The sequence below is a fragment of the Amyelois transitella genome, chromosome W, assembly GCF_032362555.1.
Source record: "Amyelois transitella isolate CPQ chromosome W, ilAmyTran1.1, whole genome shotgun sequence".
In the NCBI taxonomy this organism is placed as follows: Eukaryota; Metazoa; Arthropoda; class Insecta; order Lepidoptera; family Pyralidae; genus Amyelois; species Amyelois transitella.
Window position 1 is genome coordinate 5638023 of NC_083536.1, and position 16560 is coordinate 5654582.

A 16560-nucleotide genomic window follows, 5' to 3' on the forward strand; every position below is an offset into this window, starting at 1 on the left:
TGGCAGGGATTTACATTAAAGAGGAATCCCAAGTCTATCCCTTAGTCGGCTCTTACGACATCCGTGGGAAAGAGATGGAGTGGTCCTATTCTTTTGTAATGGTGCCGGGAACCACACGGCTTAGTAGTAATTCCTAATATTAATAATTCAAAAATTGAGTATAATAATGACATTAACAAAACTTTACATGACATTAATGAGTATTTAAATAACAATAATTTAAAAATGAATTCCGAAAAAACTAAATTTATTCAATTCCGTAACCAGAGAAATAATAAAAAAACTGACATTACCGTTAAGCATAATGACCAATTAATTAAAGAGTGTAATGAAATTAAATTTTTGGGAATAACATTAGACAATAACTGTACCTGGAAACCTGTAAAATACTAATGGAGTAAAATTAATAGTTTCTCTTATGCGTTATGGCGACTTGTTAATATAACCAACCAAAAAACAGCATTACTGGCATACCACGGCTATGTAGCTGCAAGTGTTAGATATGGAATAATAGTGTGGGGAAATGCAGTTGACTTGGATAGAGTATTCATAGCACAAAAAAACTGTATTCGATCTTTATGTAATACTACTCTGTCAAGAAAGTAGCAGGAAAAGATCAATAATACACAAACTGTTTGTTATTCATCCAAATTTATTTTATCACCTTCAAAATATGCTCCTTTAGAAACGATACACTTACGCCAACGAATAATCCAATCATCAAAACATTTTTGAACGCTGTTTCCGGAATTGAGGTCAGTTCTCGCCGCGAATTCTCTTTTATGTCTTCTACCGATTGAAAACGGGTGCCACGAAGTGGTAATTTGAGTTTAGGAAAAAGAAAAAAGTCGGCTGGAGCCATATCTGGTGAATATGGTGGTTGCTCGATGGTATTTGTTGAGTGTTTGGTTAAAAATTCGTTCACAATGATGGCCTTGTGCGAAGGTGCATTATCATGGTGCAAAATCCAAGAATTTTCTTTCCACAAATCTGGCCTTTTTCGTCGGATTTGTTCTCTTAAACGCCGCATAACACTCAAATAATATTCCTTATTTACCGTTTGACCTTCCGGCAAGAATTCCGAGTGCACAACACCGCGATAGTCAAAGAAAACAGTCAACATGACTTTGACTTTTGAACGACTTTGGCGTGGTTTTTTCGGTTTCGGTTCAGTTGGAAGGCGCCACTCCGAAGCTTGTTGACTAGTTTGCATGTCAAACTCGTAAACCCACGTCTCGTCACCAGTAACAATGCGTTTCATGAATGTTGGGTCGGAATTGACTCGTTCTAGCATGTCCTCAGCGACTCTCATGCGATTGAGTTTTTGAAAAAAAAATTCAGGTCTTTTGGGACTAGCCGAGCGGCAACATGTTTCATACCCAAATTATTAGTTAAAATGGTACGGATCGACTCGTGAGATACAGAAAGTTCGGTGGCTATCTCTCTCAAAGTTGAATGAGGATTTTCAGTCACTATTTCCTTCACTTTTGCGATGTTAACTTCAGTTGCAGACGTTGATGGCCTACCAGAGCGAGGCAAATCTTCCATCACATCTCGACCGCTTATGAACGCTTTGTACCACTCATAAGCACGAGTTTTTGATAAAGTCGATTCACCGTAAGCCTTCTGTAACATTTTCAGTGACTCCGAACACGATATTCCATTGGCAATGCAAAATTTAAGACAAACTCTTTGTTCGATGTTTTTATCCATTATGAAATTAGCAATACACACTAGATATGATATAACTAAAAATAGCACTGTATTTAATGTAAACAACAGATGCAACTCAAACTCCGCGCCAAAATGGAAAACAGTTGTGCCAATCTAACAACAACAAAAAAAACAAAAATTTTAATTTGGAACCATAAATAAATAATCCATTCCCGATACTTTTCTGACTGAATGTATATCTCAAATGACAAGCTGCGTACAGTATTTCAAAAAATTAAATTTATTGACATTGCCATCGTTATATATTTATGAGATAGGTTGCTTTGTTAAGGGAAATATGTATTTATTTCGGCGAAATTCTGATATAACAAATAGATACCGTGGTAGATACCTAAACAAATTAGTACTACCAGTTATGTCAACGGTTTTATACCATGAAAGTTGTTATCCGATGGCTATTCTAATTTTCAATAAACTGCCGGATAACTTGAAGGATTTACCCTTACCAATATTTAAAAGTAGACTAAGAAACATTCTGTTTCAAAAGTGTTATTATTCTGTAAAAGACTTTTTATGTGACAAGGAAATTTAAGAACGCATTGACAAGCGATAAGACAAAGTAAAATACTAAGCTAAATCTATATATTTTTTTGTATAATATTATAATCAGAAATTTGCATGCCTATTTTGAGTTAAGAGTGAGAAACATAAATGTACTTTGACCTGTAATACCACTTTTAACGCAAATAAATTCTTCTTTTTTTTTAAATTTAAAATAAAGAAAGAAATTTTTGGGTACCTTCTGTTCACGCGCCTTTGCTTTAGATTTTTCGAAAGCTTGTATTTTGATCAATTCCTCAGTCAATCCATCTGATAGGCGTTGAGCATGTTCAAAAGAATCGGGAATAAATGTTTCATTATCTGAATTCGCAGTCACATCATCTACGTATTGCGGCGTCTGTAAAAAAAAATTTAGAATAACATTAAATCAATCTTATATCTATAAGAAACAATTAAATATATAAAGCAACTTACCATTGTTTTAGTTTTTTAAATACTTTTGAATTTATTGGAAGCAACGTCCTGTGGTGTAGACTATGCGCTTGATCGTACAAAAGTGATACATGTCACATACAGTTTGCGCACTGCACTCAAACAAAAATGCTTGCGCAGCGCGATTTTGTCCTTCCTAAAATGTTTTGTGTCATAGTCGTTCAAATTACTGTTCACGTAAGTACACGTTCATTCATATTGTTATTAAATACCAAGGTATATCAATAAAATTTATTACAATGAAAATATTACAAAAAATACATGCACAGAACGCTTCGTCCACACAGCGGTTTGACGAGCTCCGTGGCTCAGCGGTTATCAAGCTGATCTGAGACACGGAGACATGTCCGTATACCCAGCAGGGCCCTTCGTCTGATTCGATTGAATACTAAAGTTTCACTTAGGTAATATTTTATACCTTCCGAATAGTGTAAGTAAAATAATTGTACCTCAACAGTTATGCGAGAAAATTGAATTAATTTCCAGCAGGGCCCTCCGTGGTTTGAAGGTCTTCAGACCTGTAGTGTATGTGCCTGTATAGCGGTGCATTAGTACCTTTAGATTATCTTCGTTTTCTTGAAAAAAAGTTATTAGTTTATAAGAAATATACCTACAAAATGTTTATAATGCCAGCAGGGCCCTTTTTTGTTTTGGGGGTTTCAGTCCAAACAATCATATTTCCTAGCAGCATTCTATTTGTACTTTTCAAAAAACTTATCGCTTAATTCAAATAATGAATAATAATAAGTAAATAAATCAGATAAAAAAAATCTAAAAAAATAAAATTACTCTGATATCTAAAGATGGCTATACTTATTATTTGATTATTTATGTGATGCGACCAATGAAATAAAAATCAGTTTGTATGTTATACTAGCTGTTGCCAGCGACTCCACCCGCGTGGTCAAATGAATGAGAGGTTTTACCGCGGTAAAAAGTAGCCTATGTCACTCTCCAGTCTCCTAACTATCTATCTATAAAAAAAATCATAATTACCATAACATCGCTACATAATACATAAACAAACTAACAAACACACTTTCGCATTTATAATATTAGTAAGGTTTAGGCAGGTACGTAGTTGAATATCTTCGAAAAACATATAGAATTGAATAATATAAAAAATTGAGGGTAGATGATAAACTTTGCCGATACCGTAGTGTATGGATGTCGCACATCAGTTACAGAGTTTCATTTGTGAGATTACGTATTGTCATTTAGAATTTAGAACTTATTTGTGATAAAAATGGTTAGAAGAAAGAAGCTAGTGAAAAAAATACCTGTGAAAAGAGGTAAAAGAGCAGCAGTTAGTTTCATGGAACAAAAAATAGTGATTGAACAGTTTGAAGACAAATTTAAAAATTCATTACCGCCACCCAGTGACGTAGTTTATAGTGACATTGTGCGGCAACTTAACAAACGTATGACGGTTAAAGCAGTTTATTTATCTATTAAAAGAAACTATGAACACTTTTTCAGTGCAACAACAACGTTTGCTTATAAGAAGTTAACAGACGATTATACCATATCGGAAAGTGATAGATTTTCTAATAGTGACTGCAGTGAGAGTGAAAGTTATGATACATATGACTTTTTAATGGACTGTCACAAATGGCAACAAATTGAACCTCAGGTATTTTATACCCATAGAAATGATTCTCAAAAACCAAATCAAATATTTCAACGACGAATACAATTACCAACACAAAAGTGGTCTGACATAATATCTAAGGAACTTTGGTCAAATACGCAGTTGCCATGCATTTGGTGTATGAAAAATCACCAAGTTTATCAAGCTGGAAGTATTAAATGCAATGGATATTGCAACCAGTGCCATGCATCCGTCGAAGTGATAATAAAACCCACACCTAATACCGATTATTTCATGAGTGTTCATTGTGCCGTGAAGGGTTATGATAAAGATTTCAAACACAATCCTGGAAAAAAAAAACGTATGACAAGTGAAAAAAGGCGCGATTTGAAAAAACGTCTTTATTCCAAATCTGCTATTGTAGTTCAATCAGAGTTGGCTAACGATTTCTCTTCTGATGAGCGTGAATCACCATTTATTCCAAATTTACAAACGTTACGTCAAATCAAATCTGAAACGAGAAAGGAGAACATTTTACATAGTAATCCCGTATTAAGTTTGGTGAAGCTAAGCACTATTACACCATTTTCAACCTATATTAAACAAGTTTCGGCTCGACCGTTCTACGTACAGTATTGGCTGCAAGAACAGATCGAATGTTACAAAAAAATTCTCCGAAAAGAAGGACGTATTAGTGTTTCTTTAGATGCGACAGGATCAATTTGCAGAAACGTCGAGAGGGCACACAAAAGCGATGATCATTTCATAGGACAAGACAACTCTAAGCATGTATTTCTTTATATGTGCTTTGGATATTCAAGTCAAGGAAGTAGTGTTCCATTAACGCAACTGTTATCAGAGAGTCAAACAGCTGAAACAATATGTCGGTGGTTGGAGTCGTGGATTGTTAATTTAACGCCTCCTAATGAAGCTATAACAGATGATTCGGCTGCACTAATATCTGCTGTAGTAAAGGCTTTGGCGAAATGTCCTACAACAAAAGATTATATATCCAACTGCTTCAAATTACTTGAAAACCAAACTTCACAAGTGCCGCCTTGCTTTGTGAGACTCGACACCTCACATTTCTGCAAAACACTTTCGAACCTCCCGTGCTTTCAAGGAGTCGACACACATATAAAATGGTTCTACGTGAATTGTATAAAATTTATAAAAATGTGCCAAGATTATCAAATAGTGAAGGAAGTAGTATGGGATTTGATATTGACTTCCACGCACCAATATGCAGGGGATGATAAAAATGGCAGTTCTACACTCTGCTCAAACGCAATAAACCGTTTAAAAGTTTTAATTTATGGTGGAAATGCAGCTATTGAAAGAGCAAATGATACTACAGACCTAGATGGAAGAGACACAAAAGCAGTGATTGGTAGCATTTTAGTTAGCGATATAGATCAAAATGAACCCGTCAGTTGGTTGAACGAGTTCATCGAACGTAATGAACTAATATCGATCTTGGAAAATGACGGTGATCAACTCAATCCATATTACCTCCCGAAATTTCTTGACGTGCTTAAACATCTCATATTGCGACTTCCACTGTTTTCCAATGTAATGTGTCGTTTTTTTTATTCCGATAACCTTACACCAAGTAGCAGTAACTGTGAAAGTGCTTTTAACATTTTAAAGAACTTCTTGTTGAAAAATTTCAATATGAGATTGCGAGTTGATGACTTCCTCGTAGAGCACCACGACTTTTTAAAAGGAGTAATTACATTGGCGTTAAGAAACATAAGCAAAATTCAAAGTAATAAATCAAAGGGAACACTAAAAGCAACAGAAAAACGCACATTTAGGGATAAATCAAAGGCAATACTAAAACACACATATAATAATGATAACGAAACCACCTTTCCAGATGAATCTGTGTTTAAAAATAATCCAAGATATTGTGAGAATTGGCGAGGGTTGATAAAAAGACCCAAAAGTAGAGGAAGACCAAAAAAGAAGACAAAACAAAATAAAGTAACGAGTGAAAGTTGTATTAATAAAAGAATTACTATTTTGAAAAACGGTGGCTATAATATAATTGACAATAACCCTCGTTTACTGTATAATACATGTGCGTTTGATTCTGTTGCGCAATCTATAGCTGTAGCGTGTGTTGATAATGATTATCTTAATATTCGCGCTCAAAACCCAAATAATGATTTTTTTCATTTAGTTCGGTGTTTGATCAACGATGATTTTAAATCTGACATAGATTCCCGTAGACTCATGATATTATCAAACCATTATAATAGTAGTGGTGGTGTCACATCTATTGAAAAGGGACCTATTATTATAGATTGCCAAAGCAACGTATGTTACATATTTGAAAAGGTTGTTCTACTACATCTTTACAGCGCAATCCGCAAAAGTGTTTGCAGCAACGAAAAATGTAATGTAAATGAACACCAACGGCTAATTGCCATGATTCCTTTGGATGCAGACGTGCTAAATAAAGGAGGAATTGCGGTTTTAAACAAGGCTGTTTACTTTCACGAAATTGGTACGTTATGCATCGAAAAGAACTGTAATGGTATTCGTAAGTCGATCTACAATGTTTCAGATATCATATCATTTGATTTAAACGAACATCCTCCAATGGCATTAACCGATATACCCCAAAACTTATTAATTAAAGATGAAATCTATAGATTACTTTCCGCAATACAGTATTGCGGGGATGGCACCACCATCGGGCATTATAGAGCTCACTGCTTAAGAAAAGATAAACAGTGGCAATGTTATGACGACCTGTGTGACAACGTGATCAATAGTGACTATACAGAAAAAATACAAGTACATTGTGTTTTATATACCCGTGTTAGGTAAAATGTATTTAATGCAATGTTTTTTATACTTACCTACTGTAAATTTTCCTACTAGGAACTTTATTAACCCACACTGAACAACGTTTGATTGGGAATTCCTATTGCTACAACTATTATTGTTTTTTGTCAATCACACTTATTTGTTGTTGTAATTCATCATTGAGTAGGTACTTTTTTTCGAAAATATTAATATACGTACCTGATATAACATACAAACTGATTTTTATTTAATTGCTTGCATCACATAAATAATACAACAATAAGTATATGCGATGTTATGGTAATTATGATTTTTTTTATAGATAGATAGTTAGGAGACTGGAGAGTGACATAGGCTACTTTTTACCGCGGTAAAACCTCTCATTCATTTGACCACGCGGGTGGAGTCGCTGGCAACAGCTAGTATAACATACAAACTGATTTTTATTTCATTGGTCGCATCACATAAATAATCAAATAATAAGTATAGCCATCTTTAGATATCAGAGTAATTTTATTTTTTTAGATTTTTTTTATCTGATTTATTTACTTATTATTATTCATTATTTGAATTAAGCGATAAGTTTTTTGAAAAGTACAAATATAATGCTGCTAGGAAATATGATTGTTTGGACTGAAACCCCCAAAACAAAAAAGGGCCCTGCTGGCATTATAAACATTTTGTAGGTATATTTCTTATAAACTAATAACTTTTTTTCAAGAAAACGAAGATAATCTAAAGGTACTAATGCACCGCTATACAGGCACATACACTACAGGTCTGAAGACCTTCAAACCACGGAGGGCCCTGCTGGAAATTAATTCAATTTTCTCGCATAACTGTTGAGGTACAATTATTTTACTTACACTATTCGGAAGGTATAAAATATTACCTAAGTGAAACTTTAGTATTCAATCGAATCAGACGAAGGGCCCTGCTGGGTATACGGACATCACGGAGATGTCCGTATACCCAGCAGGGCCCTTCGTCTGATTCGATTGAATACTAAAGTTTCACTTAGGTAATATTTTATACCTTCCGAATAGTGTAAGTAAAATAATTGTACCTCAACAGTTATGCGAGAAAATTGAATTAATTTCCAGCAGGGCCCTCCGTGGTTTGAAGGTCTTCAGACCTGTAGTGTATGTGCCTGTATAGCGGTGCATTAGTACCTTTAGATTATCTTCGTTTTCTTGAAAAAAAGTTATTAGTTTATAAGAAATATACCTACAAAATGTTTATAATGCCAGCAGGGCCCTTTTTTGTTTTGGGGGTTTCAGTCCAAACAATCATATTTCCTAGCAGCATTCTATTTGTACTTTTCAAAAAACTTATCGCTTAATTCAAATAATGAATAATAATAAGTAAATAAATCAGATAAAAAAAATCTAAAAAAATAAAATTACTCTGATATCTAAAGATGGCTATACTTATTATTTGATTATTTATGTGATGCGACCAATGAAATAAAAATCAGTTTGTATGTTATACTAGCTGTTGCCAGCGACTCCACCCGCGTGGTCAAATGAATGAGAGGTTTTACCGCGGTAAAAAGTAGCCTATGTCACTCTCCAGTCTCCTAACTATCTATCTATAAAAAAAATCATAATTACCATAACATCGCTACATAATACATAAACAAACTAACAAACACACTTTCGCATTTATAATATTAGTAAGGTTTAGGCAGGTACGTAGTTGAATATCTTCGAAAAACATATAGAATTGAATAATATAAAAAATTGAGGGTAGATGATAAACTTTGCCGATACCGTAGTGTATGGATGTCGCACATCAGTTACAGAGTTTCATTTGTGAGATTACGTATTGTCATTTAGAATTTAGAACTTATTTGTGATAAAAATGGTTAGAAGAAAGAAGCTAGTGAAAAAAATACCTGTGAAAAGAGGTAAAAGAGCAGCAGTTAGTTTCATGGAACAAAAAATAGTGATTGAACAGTTTGAAGACAAATTTAAAAATTCATTACCGCCACCCAGTGACGTAGTTTATAGTGACATTGTGCGGCAACTTAACAAACGTATGACGGTTAAAGCAGTTTATTTATCTATTAAAAGAAACTATGAACACTTTTTCAGTGCAACAACAACGTTTGCTTATAAGAAGTTAACAGACGATTATACCATATCGGAAAGTGATAGATTTTCTAATAGTGACTGCAGTGAGAGTGAAAGTTATGATACATATGACTTTTTAATGGACTGTCACAAATGGCAACAAATTGAACCTCAGGTATTTTATACCCATAGAAATGATTCTCAAAAACCAAATCAAATATTTCAACGACGAATACAATTACCAACACAAAAGTGGTCTGACATAATATCTAAGGAACTTTGGTCAAATACGCAGTTGCCATGCATTTGGTGTATGAAAAATCACCAAGTTTATCAAGCTGGAAGTATTAAATGCAATGGATATTGCAACCAGTGCCATGCATCCGTCGAAGTGATAATAAAACCCACACCTAATACCGATTATTTCATGAGTGTTCATTGTGCCGTGAAGGGTTATGATAAAGATTTCAAACACAATCCTGGAAAAAAAAAACGTATGACAAGTGAAAAAAGGCGCGATTTGAAAAAACGTCTTTATTCCAAATCTGCTATTGTAGTTCAATCAGAGTTGGCTAACGATTTCTCTTCTGATGAGCGTGAATCACCATTTATTCCAAATTTACAAACGTTACGTCAAATCAAATCTGAAACGAGAAAGGAGAACATTTTACATAGTAATCCCGTATTAAGTTTGGTGAAGCTAAGCACTATTACACCATTTTCAACCTATATTAAACAAGTTTCGGCTCGACCGTTCTACGTACAGTATTGGCTGCAAGAACAGATCGAATGTTACAAAAAAATTCTCCGAAAAGAAGGACGTATTAGTGTTTCTTTAGATGCGACAGGATCAATTTGCAGAAACGTCGAGAGGGCACACAAAAGCGATGATCATTTCATAGGACAAGACAACTCTAAGCATGTATTTCTTTATATGTGCTTTGGATATTCAAGTCAAGGAAGTAGTGTTCCATTAACGCAACTGTTATCAGAGAGTCAAACAGCTGAAACAATATGTCGGTGGTTGGAGTCGTGGATTGTTAATTTAACGCCTCCTAATGAAGCTATAACAGATGATTCGGCTGCACTAATATCTGCTGTAGTAAAGGCTTTGGCGAAATGTCCTACAACAAAAGATTATATATCCAACTGCTTCAAATTACTTGAAAACCAAACTTCACAAGTGCCGCCTTGCTTTGTGAGACTCGACACCTCACATTTCTGCAAAACACTTTCGAACCTCCCGTGCTTTCAAGGAGTCGACACACATATAAAATGGTTCTACGTGAATTGTATAAAATTTATAAAAATGTGCCAAGATTATCAAATAGTGAAGGAAGTAGTATGGGATTTGATATTGACTTCCACGCACCAATATGCAGGGGATGATAAAAATGGCAGTTCTACACTCTGCTCAAACGCAATAAACCGTTTAAAAGTTTTAATTTATGGTGGAAATGCAGCTATTGAAAGAGCAAATGATACTACAGACCTAGATGGAAGAGACACAAAAGCAGTGATTGGTAGCATTTTAGTTAGCGATATAGATCAAAATGAACCCGTCAGTTGGTTGAACGAGTTCATCGAACGTAATGAACTAATATCGATCTTGGAAAATGACGGTGATCAACTCAATCCATATTACCTCCCGAAATTTCTTGACGTGCTTAAACATCTCATATTGCGACTTCCACTGTTTTCCAATGTAATGTGTCGTTTTTTTTATTCCGATAACCTTACACCAAGTAGCAGTAACTGTGAAAGTGCTTTTAACATTTTAAAGAACTTCTTGTTGAAAAATTTCAATATGAGATTGCGAGTTGATGACTTCCTCGTAGAGCACCACGACTTTTTAAAAGGAGTAATTACATTGGCGTTAAGAAACATAAGCAAAATTCAAAGTAATAAATCAAAGGGAACACTAAAAGCAACAGAAAAACGCACATTTAGGGATAAATCAAAGGCAATACTAAAACACACATATAATAATGATAACGAAACCACCTTTCCAGATGAATCTGTGTTTAAAAATAATCCAAGATATTGTGAGAATTGGCGAGGGTTGATAAAAAGACCCAAAAGTAGAGGAAGACCAAAAAAGAAGACAAAACAAAATAAAGTAACGAGTGAAAGTTGTATTAATAAAAGAATTACTATTTTGAAAAACGGTGGCTATAATATAATTGACAATAACCCTCGTTTACTGTATAATACATGTGCGTTTGATTCTGTTGCGCAATCTATAGCTGTAGCGTGTGTTGATAATGATTATCTTAATATTCGCGCTCAAAACCCAAATAATGATTTTTTTCATTTAGTTCGGTGTTTGATCAACGATGATTTTAAATCTGACATAGATTCCCGTAGACTCATGATATTATCAAACCATTATAATAGTAGTGGTGGTGTCACATCTATTGAAAAGGGACCTATTATTATAGATTGCCAAAGCAACGTATGTTACATATTTGAAAAGGTTGTTCTACTACATCTTTACAGCGCAATCCGCAAAAGTGTTTGCAGCAACGAAAAATGTAATGTAAATGAACACCAACGGCTAATTGCCATGATTCCTTTGGATGCAGACGTGCTAAATAAAGGAGGAATTGCGGTTTTAAACAAGGCTGTTTACTTTCACGAAATTGGTACGTTATGCATCGAAAAGAACTGTAATGGTATTCGTAAGTCGATCTACAATGTTTCAGATATCATATCATTTGATTTAAACGAACATCCTCCAATGGCATTAACCGATATACCCCAAAACTTATTAATTAAAGATGAAATCTATAGATTACTTTCCGCAATACAGTATTGCGGGGATGGCACCACCATCGGGCATTATAGAGCTCACTGCTTAAGAAAAGATAAACAGTGGCAATGTTATGACGACCTGTGTGACAACGTGATCAATAGTGACTATACAGAAAAAATACAAGTACATTGTGTTTTATATACCCGTGTTAGGTAAAATGTATTTAATGCAATGTTTTTTATACTTACCTACTGTAAATTTTCCTACTAGGAACTTTATTAACCCACACTGAACAACGTTTGATTGGGAATTCCTATTGCTACAACTATTATTGTTTTTTGTCAATCACACTTATTTGTTGTTGTAATTCATCATTGAGTAGGTACTTTTTTTCGAAAATATTAATATACGTACCTGATATAACATACAAACTGATTTTTATTTAATTGCTTGCATCACATAAATAATACAACAATAAGTATATGCGATGTTATGGTAATTATGATTTTTTTTATAGATAGATAGTTAGGAGACTGGAGAGTGACATAGGCTACTTTTTACCGCGGTAAAACCTCTCATTCATTTGACCACGCGGGTGGAGTCGCTGGCAACAGCTAGTATAACATACAAACTGATTTTTATTTCATTGGTCGCATCACATAAATAATCAAATAATAAGTATAGCCATCTTTAGATATCAGAGTAATTTTATTTTTTTAGATTTTTTTTATCTGATTTATTTACTTATTATTATTCATTATTTGAATTAAGCGATAAGTTTTTTGAAAAGTACAAATATAATGCTGCTAGGAAATATGATTGTTTGGACTGAAACCCCCAAAACAAAAAAGGGCCCTGCTGGCATTATAAACATTTTGTAGGTATATTTCTTATAAACTAATAACTTTTTTTCAAGAAAACGAAGATAATCTAAAGGTACTAATGCACCGCTATACAGGCACATACACTACAGGTCTGAAGACCTTCAAACCACGGAGGGCCCTGCTGGAAATTAATTCAATTTTCTCGCATAACTGTTGAGGTACAATTATTTTACTTACACTATTCGGAAGGTATAAAATATTACCTAAGTGAAACTTTAGTATTCAATCGAATCAGACGAAGGGCCCTGCTGGGTATACGGACATCACGGAGACCTCGGGTTCGATCCCCGACCGGGTCAACTTGTAAAACGATCTTTTTTTCAGTTTGTCCCGAGTATGGTTTTCTATACGTGAATCTACAAAATATAGTATTGTTGAGTTAGTATTTTGGGACTCAAGTTTACAACTTACTGTTGGGCTCAATTTATGTAGTTTATCCCTTGTGAGCATATTCATACTATTCATTAGTTTCTTTATAAAACTTTTTATTTTAAAAATATGAATTAATAAAACAATTTATTATTTTATTATACTCATTTTATTCTTTTTCCTACATATTTACAAACAATACAGACATTTTCTGACTTATAATATAAACAAAATATGAAATATGTTACAAATATGTATGTGTTTTTAAAACATTTAAATTTAACAAATAAGTATCCATTTTCAAAACCTGTTAAAAATTATATTTAATTTTTAACAGGATAATACTTGGAAGACTACAGCAAGTTTAAGAGTGATGTCCGTGATATCATGCAGCTTCTCCAACAACAGCTTGAGGAGTTAGTCAGATCTGTAGACAATATTGAGATGAGGCATCGGAGAAGATGTTTACTATTTGGAGGCATCAAGGAAGCTGAAAATGGCGCAAATGAAGATGCTTCTGCAGTAATCTCTGCCATCCTGGGCGAAAGGTTTCATATAGAGGGGATCTCTTCTAGTTCTTTTGAAGCGTGTCATAGAATGGGATCAAAAAATAATAGCCGTCCCAGGCCAATTCTTGTGCGTTTTGTTTGTCCTACCATAAAGAACACTGTATGGCGTAAGAAGACAGTCTTCAAAGGTACGACGATAGTAGTGTCCGAGTTCCTCACTCGTCGTCGGCAGGCTCTGTTCACCGAGGCTCGTAGGCGATTCGGCATGACAAAAAGCTGGACATACGATGGTTCCATTTTTGTTAAACCATCTTCGGGGAAGCTCATCAGCATAAACGCACTGGAGGATCTAGATCAGGCCGGAAATGCATTTGCGGAAATTGCACCTGCTGCTTCCTTGGCTGGGAATAGGGTGGCTTTAAAACAACATCACCAACATGGATCGACCTGGGTCTGGTCAGACAGCAGCGAGCGAAACGAGCGGCTTCCAAACTCAAGTAGTAAATTGCTTTAATTACGTACTTATTCAATTTTTTTTCTCTTTTAGGTAAATATTACTATTTCTTGTAGGTAGTTGTTTATTCAGTGTTGTTTAGTTTGTTTACATTTTTCGCCGTTCGCTACAGCTACCTACTTTGTTTTGTATGTATGTTAACTGTCACGGGCTGTCAGTGTCATTTGTGAATGACATTGACGTTTTAGTAGTATTGTTTTTTAAACTGTTGATGTGACGTAATTTTTGTGTAAGCCGGCAGACCAATGCTGAATTTTGCTTTTTTTTATATTAGATTTACATATTTTTTTTATTTATTCATTTTTATATTATTATAACATTATTATGGATGATTCTTTTCATACTGCTTGTAGTGATAATGACTCCACATTTCACGACAGTGATTCACTTCATACTCTATTAAATAATGACCTGTTAACTGTCAAAAAGTATTTTAATGTATGCCATATAAATGCACAGAGTGTACCAGCACATTATTCAAGTCTTCTGGATCTTGCTTCCGTTGAACACCTTGACGCAATTCTGATCTCTGAAACTTGGCTTAACTCTAGTTTGAACTCATCTTTTTTTACAGTTCCAGGGTTTATAATCGAGGCGGTGGTGTGGCCATATACCTACGTAGCCATTTTCCGTATAAGTTACTGAGCAAATCCACTTATTCGCACACTGCATCCCCGGAGTAGTTACCTCTTTTTAGAAGTGCAAGTAAATCGGGTAAAATTGTTTCTAGGGGTTTTTTACTCTGCTCCCAATGTTGCTCGTTATAATCTCTATTCTTGTTTCGAATCAGCCTTGGAGCCTTTTGTTGCTTTTCACTCACATTTTTTATTGCTCGGCGATAATAACATGTTAGACGACTCCCTCTCTTCGAAATTTCTTCAACTCTCTAATTCGTTTAACACGTTGAACGCCAAGGAATAAATGCAACTCTTTTTAAATAGGCCATGTCGGACAATGTTGACCGGCACTTGTATGTCTCGTTCGGGCCGTGGGGGACAAGGCTGTCCGGCGGTCAGAGCTATTTTCAAACTTCTCCGTTGAGCCGCCGGGCATTAGTTCTAGGCTGTTTTGCCTATAACATGACCCGCGTGGCTCCGCAGTACAGATTGGATATCACAGCACTCAAAGATTTCAATTTATTACTGAAAGTTTTCGCCACTTTCTACATCGATTTTTCCGACTTTAATGTAATCTAACAAATTGTTTATTTTATGTTTAGTGATGAATAAATTATTGAAATCGAATGCCTGTAGGGTTGTTAAATTATGTAACACAAGAATTATACTGGAATTGAGTTTTTATTTAAAACTAGCTATAATACCCGGCTTCGCCCGGGAGTTGATATAAGATTACACGGTAGGTGAAATAAAAAAGTAAACTTTGACGCGATAGTAAAAAAAATTATTGAAAACATTCGCTCATTGTTTACACTATTTGCTTATAAAAAACATTTTTCATTTTATTGTCTGGAGTATATATATATAGATTTTTCGGATTTACCCTTGAGCAAGCTACATATAGCTGACCGTGAGAGAAGCAGGGTTCTTTGAGGTTAATGCCACAATATTTTAAAGTTTGTCCTTGCGCTTTGTTAATTGTAAAACTAAAAGCTAATTTAATTGGAAATTGCAGTCTTTTAAATTGAAATGGCAATTCAGAAGAGATCAGTGGTATTCTAGGTATAAATACTGTTTGTCCTTTGTTCTTTTCAGAAATAAGTTCAGCTTCAATAATATTATTCGATAGCTGTTTTACGATCATTCTCGTTCCATTACATAGTTTTGGAGAGCTGAGATTTCTAAGTAGTATGATTGGAGATCCAATTTTGAGACGAAGGCAGTGTAATAGCATTCCTGGTACTTGTAAAGAGTTCAGAAATTCTGTAGGGAAGTTGACACTTTCCTCACTGGATACCATCGTGTCCATCGATTTATATATTCCCTCTTCACCAGATATTTTCTTTAGAATATTGAAATTGATATCGTCAACAACATTTTTTTAGTGGCCAAAATTGCTCTTTGAAATAACCACTCTACGTTGGTATAGTTTTGAACAATATTTGGATAAATTTTGTCGATTAGATCGTTTTCAGTAGTGGCTATGTTACAGAAATCACTATTGAGTTCAATGAGGCCGGTCGTTTGGTTAGTAGGATATGTATCTTCACCTATTTGTAAAAGTATTTTAGCAAAATGTGCTGTTGTTTCACATGTTATTTGTTAATTGCAGTATTTGTACTTGTGACCAGAGATGTGACTTTTTTAAGCATGCATTGATTTGGTCTGCTGGTGTTGACTTGGGAATAACTGAAAGTGTTTG